At 53.1% G+C, this 15,748-nt stretch overlaps 1 protein-coding gene across 2 annotated transcripts in view; it reads left to right on the forward strand.

Moving 5' to 3' along the window:
• The first annotated feature begins 211 nt into the window (after window positions 1-211).
• Window positions 212-15,748, forward strand: part of PC (pyruvate carboxylase) — a 52,251-nt gene continuing 36,714 nt past the window's right edge. The window contains exon 1 of one of the 2 annotated variants that reach the window (XM_078864492.1): window positions 212-327. The gene's annotated coding sequence lies outside the window, so the exon portion shown is untranslated. Of the gene's footprint in view, window positions 328-9,462; window positions 9,568-15,748 lie in introns of those variants that run through there. The other variant, XM_078864493.1, reaches the window with a different exon arrangement.

A 15,748-nucleotide genomic window follows, 5' to 3' on the forward strand; every position in this document is an offset into this window, starting at 1 on the left:
ACCAACACACCAACACACACCAACACACACACCAACACACACAACAACACACACCAGCACACACCAACACACACACACCAACACACACACACCAAGACACACACACACCAGCACAGACTCCACACTCTCACACGCTCCAATTAAAATGTAAATAAACGCCTCCGTTTGCCGCATGCAGTGGTGGGGCTACAAGTGGCTGTTGTTCGCCGCGGTCCCTGCCGAGTGCCTGCTGCATTCACAGGGGCCAAGCGAGGCGGCTCTCCCGTCCCCGCGTCTCCCCCTCTGCGTCTCCCCTCTGCCGCTCCCCCCCGTCTCCCCCTCGGCCAGGTGAGTCCCGCTCCCCCCCCCCCCCTGCTCGGGGTCTACGCGTGTCGCACACGTGGGGACCCCCCCCCCACTCCACGTCGAACCCGGCGAGCATCGGCTCCACGTGGCACGGACGAGCGCATTGTAACCCGGCGACTGCCGAAGCGGTGATGGTGGTGGTGGTGTGATCGGTGTCTCTGCAGCCTGCTTTGTTCATCCATCGCTGGATGAGGGACACCCTCCTTCCCTCCCCACGCCGTGCACGCAGCGCGGGTTGTCTGTCCATACTTCACCACGCTTGTCACTTGCACGCTTCCGTGAAGGGCGGTGGAGAGAGAGAGCGCACAGCGGGGACGTTCGATTTTGTGTGTGTTGCTGCATTGCCGACTCAATGCTACGTCGTGTGTGTTGTGTCTCCTTTATTTAAGCGTGCCTGGGAGTGTAGCATCATCGCCCTGCTGTGGGGACACCTGGGGATGTCCGCTTGCGAGCAGCAGCAGCAGCAGCAGCTCATATAGCAGTCACCGCGGGTCTATGGGGTGATTGCTGTGGCTGTCTTTGCTGAGCGATAAGCCATCGGACGTTGCAGTTTGAGTGTACACTTTATATTATAAACTCTCTCTATGTAGAGTGAATGCCGTTGTGTCTTTGTAAATGCGGAGCGGTGACGGCAAATGACAATCCCGTCCCTCTGAAGTCTTGCACGGCAGGTGGCGCGCTTCGGTAAAGAGTCGTTCAGCAGCAGAGGCTGCTCTCAATATGCCGGAGGCAGGGATCGAACTCGTTCTGCTGGGTGGGAGGGGGGCTGTCGCAGTGCGCGTGCAAGGAGAGGAGGTGGGGGCACGGGTATGGCTGGGGTTGGGGGTAGGGGGTTGTGTAGGAAGTAGTGTTGGGGATACGAGTTGTGGTAGGGTTATAGGTAAGTGATAGGGTTAGTGGTAGGGTTATAGGTAAGGGTTAGGTTTGGTGGTAGGATTATCGATAAGTGGTAGGGTTAGTGGTAGGGTTATAGGTAAGGGTTAGGTTTTGGTGATATGATTATAGATAAGGGATAGGGTTGGTGGTAGGGTTATCGATAAGTGGTAGGGTTAGTGGTAGGGTTATCGATAAGTGGTAGGGTTATAGGTAAGGGTTAGATTTGGTGGTAGGGTTATCGATAAGTGGTAGGGTTATAGGTTAGGTTTGGTGGTAGGGTTATCGATAAGTGGTAGGGTTAGGGGTAGCATTATCGATAAGTGATAGGGTTGGTGGTAGGGGTTCTGGGTAAGAGTTATGACGGGGTTAGTGGTCCGCTTGTGATTGGTGTGAGGGATTTGGATAAGACGAGGATGAGTAGGGAAGGGGTTAGGGCTGTGGGTGAGAGTTGGGAGGGGGGGGGGTCGTGGTAATATTACGACGTGAGACGGCGTGCAGGGCTGGTGTGTAGGGCGTGCTACTCGATCCACTCATGCAGGGGGGGGGGGGCGCGCTGTCGTGCCCATAACATTACAGCACGGCTCTGTTATTTATTTATAGCAGAGGGCTTTTATCTGAGTGGGTCAAAGCGTATGCTTCGCAACTTTAGAATCTGGAGCTATTACTTAAGCACTGGCTTGTATATATATCGTCAAAGCGCTGGAACGCAAACCTTGACCCCATCCTAAACTCATTACCCTGATTCATGGCTTCTCACTATAACCGCACATGCTGAATTAGAGTCTGCATGCAAATCTTTTGTCTTTGATGATGAAGCGTTTTTATGACTCTCGAATTTGACCACGCTGAAACCTGACCACAACCCCCAATGCCAGATCTCTCTAACCCTAAGCCCGAACGCCATCCCCCTGTGATCTCCTCTCACTTCCAAGAATCACGCGTCACATGCTTTTTTTTTCCCCCCGCGATGCAAGGCGGCGGTGGTTTGGCACCACGGTTGTGTGTCTCGGTTCGGTTTAAAAAAAGAGAAAAAAAGATCTGGCCCCAACTTGCTCCGACGGTTTGGATGCAGCTGGTTACCACCTCTATAAGCTGGACTCTGGTGGGACGGGCAGAAGGGAGGGAGGATGGTTGTGGCCAGATTTAGGGGGTAGAAAATGGGCCATTTGTTTCCGGTCCAAAACTCCATAGGGGCCCGACGGGTAAAAAATAAAAAATTACTTTTCGTAATAAGAAAAGTGAGACTGATTTCACATTGTTTCCATGTGAATAATATCAACAACACGACATATTTTCATGGCTGCTTTGAGGTTATAGGGAGGAGAGGGCACGGATATTTTCTGCTCTCGGAATCCGGCGCTGGGAACGGTCACCAATTCTGGGGCCAGCATTTTTTTTTTAAAGAGCCTTGTGGCTTAATTTAGTTTTTTTCACCAATTTGGCGAAGTCCGTTTGGAACATGACCGTATTTGGTGTCTGCCACGTTTAAAATAAGTGCATTAAAAGTAAAACATTTAACGTGGATATCCAATGAGACGGCACATCTAGAGGACACCCTTGCACGCGTCAGCTTGTGTTGCCATTTTTAAATCCTTTATATTAAGTTCACTTGCTTGCTTGCTTGTGCGCTTACGACCGTGCAAATTTTTCGATCGTTTTTTAACCCACTTCCCGTGATCCAATCGAGCTGACATTTTGCACACAAACTCGTTGTGCGTGACAATTAACTTTCGTGAAATGTTTTTTCCAAATTTTTACACTTTTTAGGATTTTTTTTTTATATTTAATTACCAATTGCTTAATGGTGGCAGGCAATCATCTGACCCATAGGTGGCAGCCATCTCAAGCCAGAGGACGAGAGGACTCTAGCCGCCACGCATATAAAGGATTTATAGTGAAAAACTTTGTTTTTACGGGTTAATTTTTTCATGTGTTGCATCTCCACGGGTGGGGCCGAGAGCATGCCAAGTGTGTGACGCTGTCTCGGATTGTCCCAAAGAATGGCAATGTCATTGTGCAGTTGGATCCCTACCCCCCTACACCGCCCCAGAACTGGTCCATTCAGTCCCCCCCCACGTCTCATTTCCGCAAAGAGTTCACGTACGCGGTGACTCTTGTTGTGATCACACAGTGACAACTTGAATCGCGCACGATGTTATCGCTGATAGTATGGCATTCCAGCGTACTTCCTCTTGGAGGGCAGGTGGAAACGAGTCCTGTTGTTGTTTGTAAGTTAAGAGCGATTATTGTTGAATAATTCGTGTACTCCTTTATCAGGAATTGCTGCACCGCATTTTTTTGCATGTTTTAAATCGCTCACTTTTTACACAATTGGCCTTAACCAACGTGATGCGACCCAACAAGAAAACAGCCCTTTATCTTTCAGACATCTTCCTCGGTACGCGTTCATGAGGCTGCCCAATAGAAATGTAAACAAAACAAACGTTAATGAGAAAATATAAACAAATTGACTTGGTTCTCAAGCTTAGAGAGTACTCTTATGGTCTCGCCAATGAATGCGCAACAAAAAACCTTCACATTCTTTTCTTCCGCAACATCATGTGGCTAACTTCCATCTCCGAGAATTACGAAAAAAATAATAGATTGAAGGGATTTATCGAGGTAGCTCCCCGGTATCCGCTTTCACTGCCCGTTCCTCGACATTGCTGTGCGAGAGATCTGAATGGATTCCTTATTTCCTAACCTGAGTCTGGGGAAAAGGTCCAAAATAAATAGACAAACAAGAAGTTTTCGGCCATGCGTGCTATTACATCACTATTGTGACATCACTACCAAACACTTAAACACTGTACATTGTGCCAGTGACAGAACTGGAGAGCACCGTTTCAGGGTTCCTGACTGTGATGCGTTTCATTGACGAAGCATAACATGTTTTTTGACAGTCCACAAAATTAAACCGATGTACAGATAAAATCTCTGGCTTCCTATAATAGATGTTCTTCAATGTTCTGTTCTGATGACCAATAAGAGGGACATCAAAATTCCTTCCGCTTGGCATATCGCGCACGCCGCATCTCACAACGCGTGAATCGCCACGTCCGCTGGCCTGCGTCGGTCATCGCGCGGGATGCGCTGTCTGTCGAGAATTGCCGCTGTGGCTCTGAATTTCTCAAATTGACTGCGAGGAGATCGTCGCATGGTATGATTCGGTTCGGTTTTACGCAGAACCGACATTGACATCCATGTTGGACGAATAAATAAAAAAAATTCATCTTGAAAATGGCACGTGTTCCTGGCCAGGGATGCGTCGCTAGAAGGGACATGATAGGCAGTGGTTGAGACTGGTGACAGAGTGGCAGCCAAAGGCGGGAACGCCCCCCAGAAATCTGCTCCCGTTTCAGTGCGAGATGGATCGCGTGCATCCCAGGACCGTGACAGATGGCAAACAGCTCGGTGATGCCTTCATCCAGCAGTCGATTGATCATGGCCGATGATGGGTAATAATAACAATAATAATAGACCACACTCCAATAATGGACCAACGGAGAGATTCAAAGGTGGGTTGTCGTCCTCCGTCATCGACGTGAAAGTGGGTTTGTGGGCGCCGTGGGCGCTACGTCAGCACAAGGCGTTGCCGCAGGGCATCGTTCAGCATCGAGGAAGTTGACTTGTGCGGCAGTCATCGGAAAGGTTCAGGCGCTCGCTCGCGTCACTGCTGGCGGAAAGGCCTGCACGAGAGGGAGCCCGAGAGAGCCCCTCCAGAGGCTGTATTGGCCTACTCTTCCATGCCGGCCAGATATCTGGGAAGAATGTTGGAGTACGCACATTTTTACTCCACCACACGCGACCTGGCGATCTGTGACCTGTGGCGGCCTCATTAACACTGCTGGGAGGACGGAGGCTGGTGATGCGTGTGTTCCAAGCGTTACTACAGATCGCTCCAATGAGTTGAAGACTCACGGCACGCTTGTGCCGAGTGAACCGCAGTCGAATAACTTTTATGGAAATGTTATTCATACGAGAAGCACAACAGAGAACTAAAACAATACAATAAAAATGTAAATTAGAAACTTTCAAAAAAGCGAAAGACTCGGCACATTCCAAACGCTGTGTTCACTCTGTAGGAGTGGCACAACGCTTGGCCGGCTTTAATGGCCTTTTAAACAAGCATTACGCCTTCTGCCCAGAGGCCTTGCGATTAACATCCACGCATTGCCAGTTCTAGTTGCTCTCTCTCTCTCACTCCGTGCGGCGGTTGCTGGGGGGGGGGGGTGAAATTGAAAGCCGTGGCTGGTTCTCTTGGGGGCTCGTCATCTCATTGCACTGCTCCTCTCCTCGGTTCTTTCAATAACTGGTGGACAATCCTCTCCTCGGCTCTCCCATTCACTGGTGGACAATCCTCTCCTTGGCTCTCCCATGTGCTTTCGGTTATAGTACCGTGTGGTGGAGCCAAACTTGGGGGCGTCGTGCCGAAAAAGAAAACGTGGTGTGCGTGCAACCCGAAAACACACGCGAGAAATGCCCCATCGCAACCGTGGAAACCCACGCTGTGGTATCGCCTTATCTGTCACATCGCTTGCCTCCAGTGCGCATACCATCGCCTCTGAAATGTGAGATTCCAGAAGGTGTGTGGCGCTCGCTGTGGGTGTGTGCGTGTCTGCTGGCTGTTTGTTTGGCGGATGCTCGAACACCTTGCGATTTGCTTTCATTCTTAACCGCATTGAAAAGTCTCCGAATGGGGGGGCGGCTCTTTTGGCGGCCGCGAAGTGAGGCAGATGACGAGTAGTGTGCAGGCGGTGCAACTGCACCAGTTCCCACGGCCGGATGGGCCAAGTCGCCGGGCTAGGAAGAGGAGGGTGGGGGTGTTGGCCCCCCTCTCATTCCTTGCCCCCCCTCTCATTCCTTGCCCCCCTGCGACCATGCCAACCGCGCTACGTCACCGGTGATGCGGCGGCCGCAGAGCTTGTGCAACATCCTCCCCACCCTCCCCACGGCCGTGCGCACGTGAGGAAGCGCAAGCCCGGGGTTCGGGTTGGTTTCGATCCGGGTCCCCGTAACCTGGCCACTTCTCCTTTAGACGAGCTTTAGGTGACGCGGAATGCCAAAGAACAAAAACTCTCGCCGGTGCCCGGCGCGAAATGTGTCAGCGGCTTAGTCGCACCACCGCTCGCTAATTTGCATCGGCCTCGGAATGCGAATTCTTCACTGGGGAGAATTGCACTGTAGTGGCAACTGGGGGCTCGCGAAACGGTGTGGAATTAGCGTACGCCGTGAACCCAGGGCCCTCTGCCATTCCCCCCGTAGCCACCATCTACAGGCAGCAGACTGGGAGCACGGCTTGCGAATAGTGATTTTGAAGATGGCATTTCCGCGGTGGATCATACAGCATTGTTGCATGGGTGGCCAGGGAATGTTTTTGTTAATTTTCCAATCAAATGCCCTCGTAATGCTCACGTGAAATTGCAACGTGGAACGTTTGTTGATGACAAACAGTTGCCGGAGGGTGCGGCACTGGCTGCACGAGAGTAATCGCTTGTCGTCAGATCTCCAACTGAACACCGCAGTGCGTTGTATCACTGGAACCCTCAAGTCGACCCCAACACCGTGGCTGCCAGTACGGTCACAAATCTCCCCCCCCCCACCCATCCGCCGTGATGCTGTGCAACCCTCCAGGAAGTCATGCGAATCGACTTCCCATTCATCAGGAGCTTGATAAAATCCCTCGTCCATCGCTTGAAGTCACGCCGCAAGCCCTTTTGGACCCATGCGCTTAACCCTAAACGATGCGAGTTCAACCCGGATGAAGTTTGGAGAGCTGAACAGAGTTAAAAATTACTCACAAAAAAAAACCTTTTTGTGAAAGACCCAACGCAGAAGATACCTGGGTTTGATCTTCCACCGAGCTCATGGGCCACCCTAAGTCGCGTCCGCTTAAACCATGGCAGATGCGGACACCTGATGGAAAAGTAAAAACTCTCTAGTAGTGTGCGACTGTGGCCATCCAGAACAGACGGTACAACGTATGACGACGCAATTCCCGATCCGCAAATACGAGGGAGACATTGCGGCGTTCCACTCCGCTGCTCCTGACCCAGTTGTCCGGCCTGACCACCTGAATGTCAAATTGTAGTTTGTTGATCTGCAATCTGCATCAGCAGCCACGCGAAAGAAGAAGATCGTCAGAATCGCAAAGTCAACCAGACGAGCGGCCTCGGCCGATGGCGGCGGCGTCGCCGTAGGCCACGTCGCGTTCCAAGCCGGGCGACGTCCCGGCTAATTTGTCGCACCACACGTGACCCTAGCTAGCAGGAACGTTTGACAGTGAGAGGTCTAAGTGCGTGGAACTGAAGCCGTGAATTCGGTTTGTCACGCATTTCACGGCTATTCTCAGCTGGAAATAAGTTTATTACAGACATACAAGTCTCACATTAAGGTGCTTCCATCATTTATGAAAGTGCTGCTCGCACACACACGTGTGCACACGAACACAGACAAAGATCCCTCGTGGAGTTGTTGGGGAAAATGCTGTTAGCGAGTAGCACCTATGAAGGGCGGCACAGGACATGAGGGGGTGGGTGGCCAACACCACATCCGACTGTCTTTGTCTCCCCAGCGGCTATGTATACACACTGCACCAGGTACTCATTTGAGGTTGAGTCGACCTAGGGGAGGCCCAGAACCGGTTCAGATAATATAATCATCACTGGTCTTGGCCGAGAGTGGGAATCGAACTTGGGTCACCGGAATTTGTTGAGCAGTTAGCTAACCGCTGCGCCACCGCTCCCCATACACAGAAAACAAAAACAAAGACAATAGCCTTCACAGACTGTTGGGGTAAGTACTGTTAGTGAGCACCTATGAAGGACGGAAAGGTACACAAGGGGGGTGAGTGGCAGACACCACGCTCGACCGCCTTTGTCTCCCTAGTGGCGATGTTTACACACCGCTCCAGGTACTCATTTGAGGCTGAGTCGACCTCGGGGAGGCCCTGGACCGATTCAGATAATCGTCACCGGTGTTGGCCGTGAGCGGGAATCGAACCCGGGTCCCCAGGTTCGTAGCGCAGCGCGCGAACAACTACACTACCGCTCCCCATACACACGGACACACCCACATGCATGCGCACACACACCCAGACAGACATGTACACACAGACATGTACACACACACCCAGAGACATATACACCCACGCTGCTTCTATCTCTGTCAGCGTGTGAAGCTCTTTTGCTGATGCAGCAGCTTTTCTTTTTACCCCCACAACGGCTGCAGGGCAAATAATTGGCTTACAAACAGTGAATGGTTGGCAAGATGACATTGTCTGTACATGAAGTCTATATATACAGACACAGATATGGGCGATTTTCAGGATTCTTAGCCTCATGTTTCCGAGCCTGGAATAGAGATGCAATGCTTAGAATCAAAACGATTTCCGAACAAGATCAATAAATCATTGGGCATTGGGCTGCGTGCAGCCTGGCACGGTGTTCAGGTAAGAAGGGCACACGGGTCCTGGCGCGCCCCTGTGGAATCGATGCGCACGGCCGCTGCATTGGCGGTACATTTCGGTCACAATTCCTGGCACCACGGCTCAATTAATTTCCTGAATTGGAGGAATTTATCAATAGCCCGAGTGATGGGCACTTCATCCGAAGTTCTGAATTCAGTCTCTGAAGAAGCTTTCAGGATATGGAGCGAAACGTCGGACACCACGCCGAACATCGCGCGGCACAACCCTGAAAATTCATTGGAGCTGCAATATATCCCTGGGGTGGGGGGGGGGGTGCCCATCGAGAGTCCTCGGCCCCCTGCGGATTACAGCCTGGCTGCACACCGCGTGACCGGCAGCGCCACAAGACGTCCCCCCACCGTGCCCACGCTACCCCGTGCCAACGTTCCTATCCACGCACACGCTCCAGATACTACAATATACACGCAAGCGCGCGCCCGCGTGCGCGTCTCCCGTTTCAACACACACGGTATCGGGTCACGGTTGGCTCCTGCCACCCTGCCGCTCGTCCGCTGGGATCTAGAAGCCCTCGTCGTCGCCAGTGAGGCGGCCGCGCCGTCGCGCCGCGTGGCCTCGCTCGGTCTCCGCGGCCAACGGGGCGAGCTACCGCGCAACCCTCTCCGGCTTGCCGGGTCGCGAGTGGCGCCGTCGTTGAGCTTCGTCTCCCGTGCAAGGGGCAAGACGCTCGTTCCGCGTCGACGTCGGTTCTGTCCACGTTGTTGCGCCGTGACGTCGCTCGTCACGGCAGGAGGAGAGGGACGGGGGCGTGCGTGGCGAGCAACGGAGAACCGTCTCCCAGAAGCGAGCTGCGGCAGTCCTCGGCGACGATCACTTTCTCCCACCACCTGTCGTTGTCCAGTGGGCTTGCCTGCTGCATAGTGAGTTTTGATGGGCGTGTGCGAGAGCGTGCATGCGAGAGCGTGCGCGTGCGTGTGTGTGCGCGTGTGTGTGGGTGGGTGGAGCAGCGGTGCAACACGAACCCGGTGACCCGAGTTGATTGCCGGCCACGGCTAATGTGAGCGGTGAGCGATTGTTTCAAACGTTGCTGGACCAGTCTCCGTCCCCCCTGGCAGGACAGCAGAGGGTGGAATCTATCTGTGTGGAGCTTTGTGTGTTTTATCCTTACGGGCTTCTCCAAGCACTTCAGGCTTTATTACCCCGTGATAGCCATAGACTCGTCCAGAGAATTGGCCAGACATCCCAAAGCGGGGGACCCTCTTGAAAAGTAATCTAGGAACGCAGTGTGTCTCTCGTGTGTAGATAAAGGCACTGCATTAGTGAACCGCAAGGCAACGTTAACAAGGAACCTTCCTCGGTGTGTTGCCTGTGTCACTCCGCGTTGTAGCTGGGGTGACTCGCGTTCAGGAGAAGGCAAGGGGGAGGCGAGGCCTGGATGGGTTGGGCACGTGCCGAGCGAGAGACTTAAGCCGACGCGGTGAGAAGGGTCTGCGTAGTCGCCACCGCTGCATCTCCGCAGAAGGAGGACGAGGGTGAGATGGGGAGGGTGAAGTGGAAGGAGATGCGAGGACGGTGGATGTGAATCGAGACTAGGCACAGAGTAGAAGCACAAGGAGGGAGAGAATCCGAGGGGCCGTCCCCCATGCAATCGTGGGGAGTGGCTGCTCGGTTGTGAAAGAGATGCGCCTCTCTGGGTCCCTTTGCAAGTCTATGTAAGTGTGTCTGTGGAAGTCTCTGGTTCTCTGTGTAAGTCTATGCATCACGTAGGAGTATGCGAGTCGCTGGATCTCCGAGTAAGTCTATGAATCTCCACGCAAGTCTGCGGGATCTCGGTGTGAGCAGAGCGGATGCCAATCGAGAATAGGCAACAGAGTAGAAGCACAAGGAGGGAGAGAATCTGAGCGGTCGCCCCCATGCGATGGTGGGAGTTCCGCCTTCGACAGAGACGGCGCCGCGATGCATGTTTAGGTGCCGGGTTATAATCTTACGCTCCGGCGCCAGTAATAAAGGGGGCTCCTCGATTGCAGCGGTGGCCCACCGGAGAGAGCGTGGGAGCGGAGCGGTGAACTTTAATCGTCAAGGCCCGCCACCGCACGGGACACGAGCAGCCCCCTCTCGACCTTCGAGCTGAGACGCGACGGAGCCTGCGGCTTGACGAACTTTCCTCGTCCGCACGCCGCGAGACGTGAACACACCGCCTCTCCGCCGTTACGCAGGCGAATAGGCCCGGCGGGTTTATTCTCCACAGCTGCCAGCACGCGTTGAGATTCATGAAGGGATGACTTTGCAACACTATGCACCACTGTAGTATCTATAGAGTTCCAACGCTTTCGAATCAACAACTGAGAATCGTTATAGGTTATAGGGAGACTTGGTGGCAACGGCGTGGTGACGCTCGTGCCTTACAGCAAAAAGCACCTGGGTTTGATTCCTGACTGGGGGCGCCTTCTGTGTGGAGTTTCTATGTTCTTCCCCTGTTATGCATTGGATTCCTCCTTGTTCTATAGTTTTCTCCCACAACTAAACAAAACACACGCACATAATGTAAACTGGTGTTGGCCAAACAGCCCAATGCTGAAATATCCCCTGGAAATGACTCAATTGGGATTTCTAAATAACACTGCATATTCATAATTTTACAGAGTTTACATATTTACACCACAATTATCTTGCTTACAATGTCACCACTTTCATCTTTAGCAATGCCTTATCGTATAAAAAGGCCCAAGTAGGCCTGCCTTTTCAGATACTGGGCCATTCTCATTGTAGAGAGAGGGCAGTGAGATTGTCTGTTTCATAGAGTGAGATCGTACTTTACACTGTGGTACCAAAATACCCCAAGGAGAGGTGACCTGTGAGCCTTTTAGGTTTAAAATAGGAACCGTGCTCTGTAAACACTGCGCTGCCAACGAGAAAGATAACTTTCAGGTCGACGTCCTCTGGGCGGCCAGGCGGATGGCCAGGTGGATGGTCGGTCGAGTGGAAGGTCGGGTGGAAGGTCGGGCAGAAGGTCAGGGGGATGGCCAGGCAGATGATCAGGTGGTCAAGTGGATGGGTGGGACACGCTGTGGGGTGAAGGGGATGCTAGGCCTGCGCAAAACTCTGTTAAGTCACTGTATTCCTGAATCACAGCCACGTGCTCCATGTAAAATCTGTTTGTGCCGCGGTGGTGTCTGCCTCACCGCTGCACCTCATTGGCTGCAGCGTCAATTGGGCAACAGCCGATTTGGCTCCCGTTCGCCAAAGTCCCGTTTGTGTGGCTGCCTCGCGCGCCCCATTGGCCTGCCAGCTCGAGTAGGCGGAGACGATTTATTATTCTCGTCATAATGGCATTAATTTTATCTTTTGCTGTGCAGCGGCCGGGACTGCTGCGGTGTCGTTGAAGTCGCCCGCGGGCTCGGCAAAAAGCGAGCGCGGTTGGGAGACACGCAGCGGTCCGTCTCGGCTTGCTTCGCGGTCGCTGCGTTGTTTTTGCGACAAAATAACGAAAAAAGGCTGTCGTAGGTTTTACCCCGGTCACTCTCGTTCGAGTCGAGCAGATTTCGCAACGGGTGCTCGCGCGTGCCGACGCTCGCGCGTGCCGACGCTCGCGCGCTCACGCTCGCCCGTCCCAGTGATGAGCGTGAGGGTTTGATTTTCCGCACATATGGCACCAGATTTCACATTGTGCTCTCCGGTTTCGCATATCTGCGCGAGCCGCTGAGGCAACAGCGAGTGCCTGCGTGTTTATTCGGCCAAACGGCCCCCGCGCCCTGCTGGGGCGCATTGTGCCAAACAGGGACACGGCGGCGGCTCCTCCTCGTGCGTGGCGCAGTGCGGTGGAACCACTGCCCCCCCCCGATTGAAGCGCCGTCGCGGAGGAGATGAGGAGATCCCCTCTCGAGGGGACAGCCTCGCCGGCGTTGCCAACTCCTCAAAGCGGAAGGTCGCCAAACGGAGCTAGAATATTCACCAGATGTCGCTGGATAGACCTTCCAAATTCGGCCCTGCCAGACAATTTGCCAGATGTTACAAAGAGTGAATTTGTACAGGATGCTTAATGCTTATCTGCAATCGCCCCTGAATCTGCATCTCATCTCAAAAAGTCACTCGGTTTGACGCTCCTCACTTTTACGAGATATATCGTCACCAGCGGAACCCACAAAGTCACTAGATTTGGCGAAGATTAGCACGGTTGGCTACGTATGGCACGATAGTAGTTCAGCGTAAATAAAACAAATACGCGAAGTTGTCAACACTGATCCTGGCTGCGAGGTGGGAGTCGGTGAACGACGTAATCGTCACGGAAAGTGGTTCTGTTGTTGTCTTGGGCACAGCGGCTCGTATTGGCAGCAACCGCGCTCGGGTTTGCGTGCAAACACACGGCAGTTTGGTGCCGTATGGCGGATCTCATTCACGTGTTGGCAAATGTCGCTCAGCCTCGTTTGTTTTTAGCGAAAGGACCACTGGGCTACGTAGCTCTTTTTCAGAAGCGACCTGGCCACAAATGAGATAGCTCCATGAAGTGGCCGAATAAACGGAAGTCAAAATCGCAATTAATTCACTTATTTTTGGCGACTCCGTTTCACCGCGCACATAAATGCCGCGACCCACCTGGCGCGGATCATTCTGTTGTCGTGCCGTCCAAGCACAGTGAGGACGAATGCGCAGAAGAAACAAAACTTTTAAACGTTGATTATCGCATCGTGTAGAGCTTGTCGGGAGGGATAGATTGCCGTACCGTTCGCTTTCAATAGACATAAGATGACGTCGCGACGCAGTTTATGCGAGAGCCAGGGGCTTCTGGGACCCCGGGGTCCCGCCATAAGGTTAATTTATTGCAGCCAAATACTCTTAAATACATGTTTCTAAACATTTTGGAGCAATAGGATTGGCCGAAATTCCCCAAGGCGATAGGATTTGGCCGTTTCGTTGAAAGTCCTGCTCTTGTGTGTCAAGTGGAGTCATTGTTTAACTTTGTTTTTTTTTATTCCGGGATTTAAAAGAAGCATGTCACGGCGTGCGGTGTCGTCCAAGTGGTGCTGCCGGTTCCTCATATTGCCGAGTGCAGATTGGGAAATCGGTGTGCCCCGGTCAACAATGCCCTTCGTAGCCGAACAAAAGCAACAGGACACAGTCCAAGCCGTGCTCAAGGCAAACGAATAACGGTCGGTTGCGGTGCCTCACCGCCGCCAAAGTGTAACGGTCGGCACGCTGGGCGCGCCGTCCAGAGGTCCGCCGGTTCGATTCAATCTCCCGGCGCGGCAGTTGAAACAATTAGGCAAGCTTTTTTTTTAAATCCCTTGCGCCTCCTTTGTCCCCCCATCCAGAGCCCGTCCCTGGGGGTACACGGCGAATTGGGGCGACCGCCCCGGGCCCCGCGCTTTGGGGGGCAATACTTCATTTGAAGGCGTTGCAGGGCCCACAGTTGGATTTGCCCCGGGCCACGCACTGCCTATGGACGTCCCTGCCCCCAGCAGTGTAAATGGGCTCACCACGGTTAGTCTGTGATCGGTAAGTTGTGTGTGGTGGGGTAAAGTGCGGGTACTCCACCTCTTCCAGCTTGTCAGCATGGAACAGTAAGGTTGGGCAAGTTCCCTTTGGAGGAGCTCCAGAGCTATCTCTCGTGGAGCAACTGCTTGTTCACACCTCTGCTGGCCTTTTAACTTCTTACCGTGACATTCTTTGGATGTTGTGGATACGCGCACCGCCTGTCCGTGCCAAGTGGCGGCGGCTCGATGGGATGGATCTGGCTGGGGAGGAACAAAATTTGGATCCTCGGTTGAGCCAACCTCTGTTGCGAGCGATATCATTAGAAGAGAAATAAAGCTTTACAACTTGACGTACCGTTCATCAAAAATAAATGCAGTGGTTTTTCCACCGTAACGAGCATTGGAAATTGCTCGTCTTCTTTTTACAGCCCCAAGCCCGTGGTGTAAATTCCACATTTCTATGGTGGGACCAGGTACAATTAATAGGACAAACACTGCCGACTCTCTGCTGTTTAGTTGGTTAGTTGTATGAGTTTTTACTGATGTTTCCGCATAAAATTTTTGGGCAATATTTTTTGGGGAATTTTATTTCCCCCCCTCGCCAGGTATCCCCCCCCCCCCCCCCCAAATGAACTCTAATTACTCTTTTATGGTTTTGCAAATTCGACCTCTTTGGCTTTTAGGTGACGGGCTAAATCCGGAGAATCGGAAACTGTGACGAGAGCAGACGATGCTCGCTGGGTCGGCGCCGCGCAGATCCGGGATGCGCGTCCCGGTTTCGGGCCGCCCGTGATGAAGTTGGGTTTTCCGCTGGAACCAGTTGATAGCCTCCTGGCCGATTAACAGTGAACGCACAGAAACATTCCGTCACGTGAAATTTGGAATTCGTTTAATTCGGTGAACAGTTCTCCGCGACACGGTGTGTAGGAAAGGGCAGTATTCCCGCGAGGTGGAATAAATTCGAACTCTGGTGGCTGGTCTCATGGCGCCGTGCGCTAATCGCCGCGACACAGCCACGCCCCATTACTGGTATAGAAGGCTCGGTGATAACTCTTAGGACGCGATACCGTGCTTGCTGTTGTGACGGTGACGGGAGGTGGCTGTTGCGTCACCGTGTGCCCAGTCATTTGTGGGGTTTTGTTTTTGTACATGACGTGCGACGCTGACGCAGAGGGCTCGGTGCTCTGCGGTGGCATGATGCGAATGGGCGGCTGGCACAAAGCGCGTCCGTGCAGCTGACGCCCCTCTCCCTGAATTACCTGGCTCTGGCGTTGAGGGCCGTCCTCCGTCCAGACCGGGTTTGAGTGCCATCTGCGTTGCGTCTGTTTGCGCTTTGCGAGTGATGGACACGGCTCTCGTCTTGGCCGCTTGCGCGCACGTCGAACGCTTGACGTCGATCCAAGTCTTGCTGCTTACGACCGCAAGAGACCAGCGTGCGATGTGCGAAGGTCACGCAAAGGTCACATCTATCGTCGGCACGTGGAGCGGCGTTGTGGAGAAGCTATTGACTGCGTTGTCCGAGTAGGCAGCTGTTTAACACAGGGAGCTTCGTGCAGGTGACCGAGTGGCTCAGAGGTCGAGTGCGCTGAGATGGCACCGCTGAAAGCCCGGGTTCCCAAGTGGAGTTTAT

The sequence above is a fragment of the Lampetra fluviatilis genome, chromosome 18 (assembly GCF_964198595.1).
Source record: "Lampetra fluviatilis chromosome 18, kcLamFluv1.1, whole genome shotgun sequence".
Lineage (NCBI taxonomy): Eukaryota > Metazoa > Chordata > Hyperoartia > Petromyzontiformes > Petromyzontidae > Lampetra > Lampetra fluviatilis.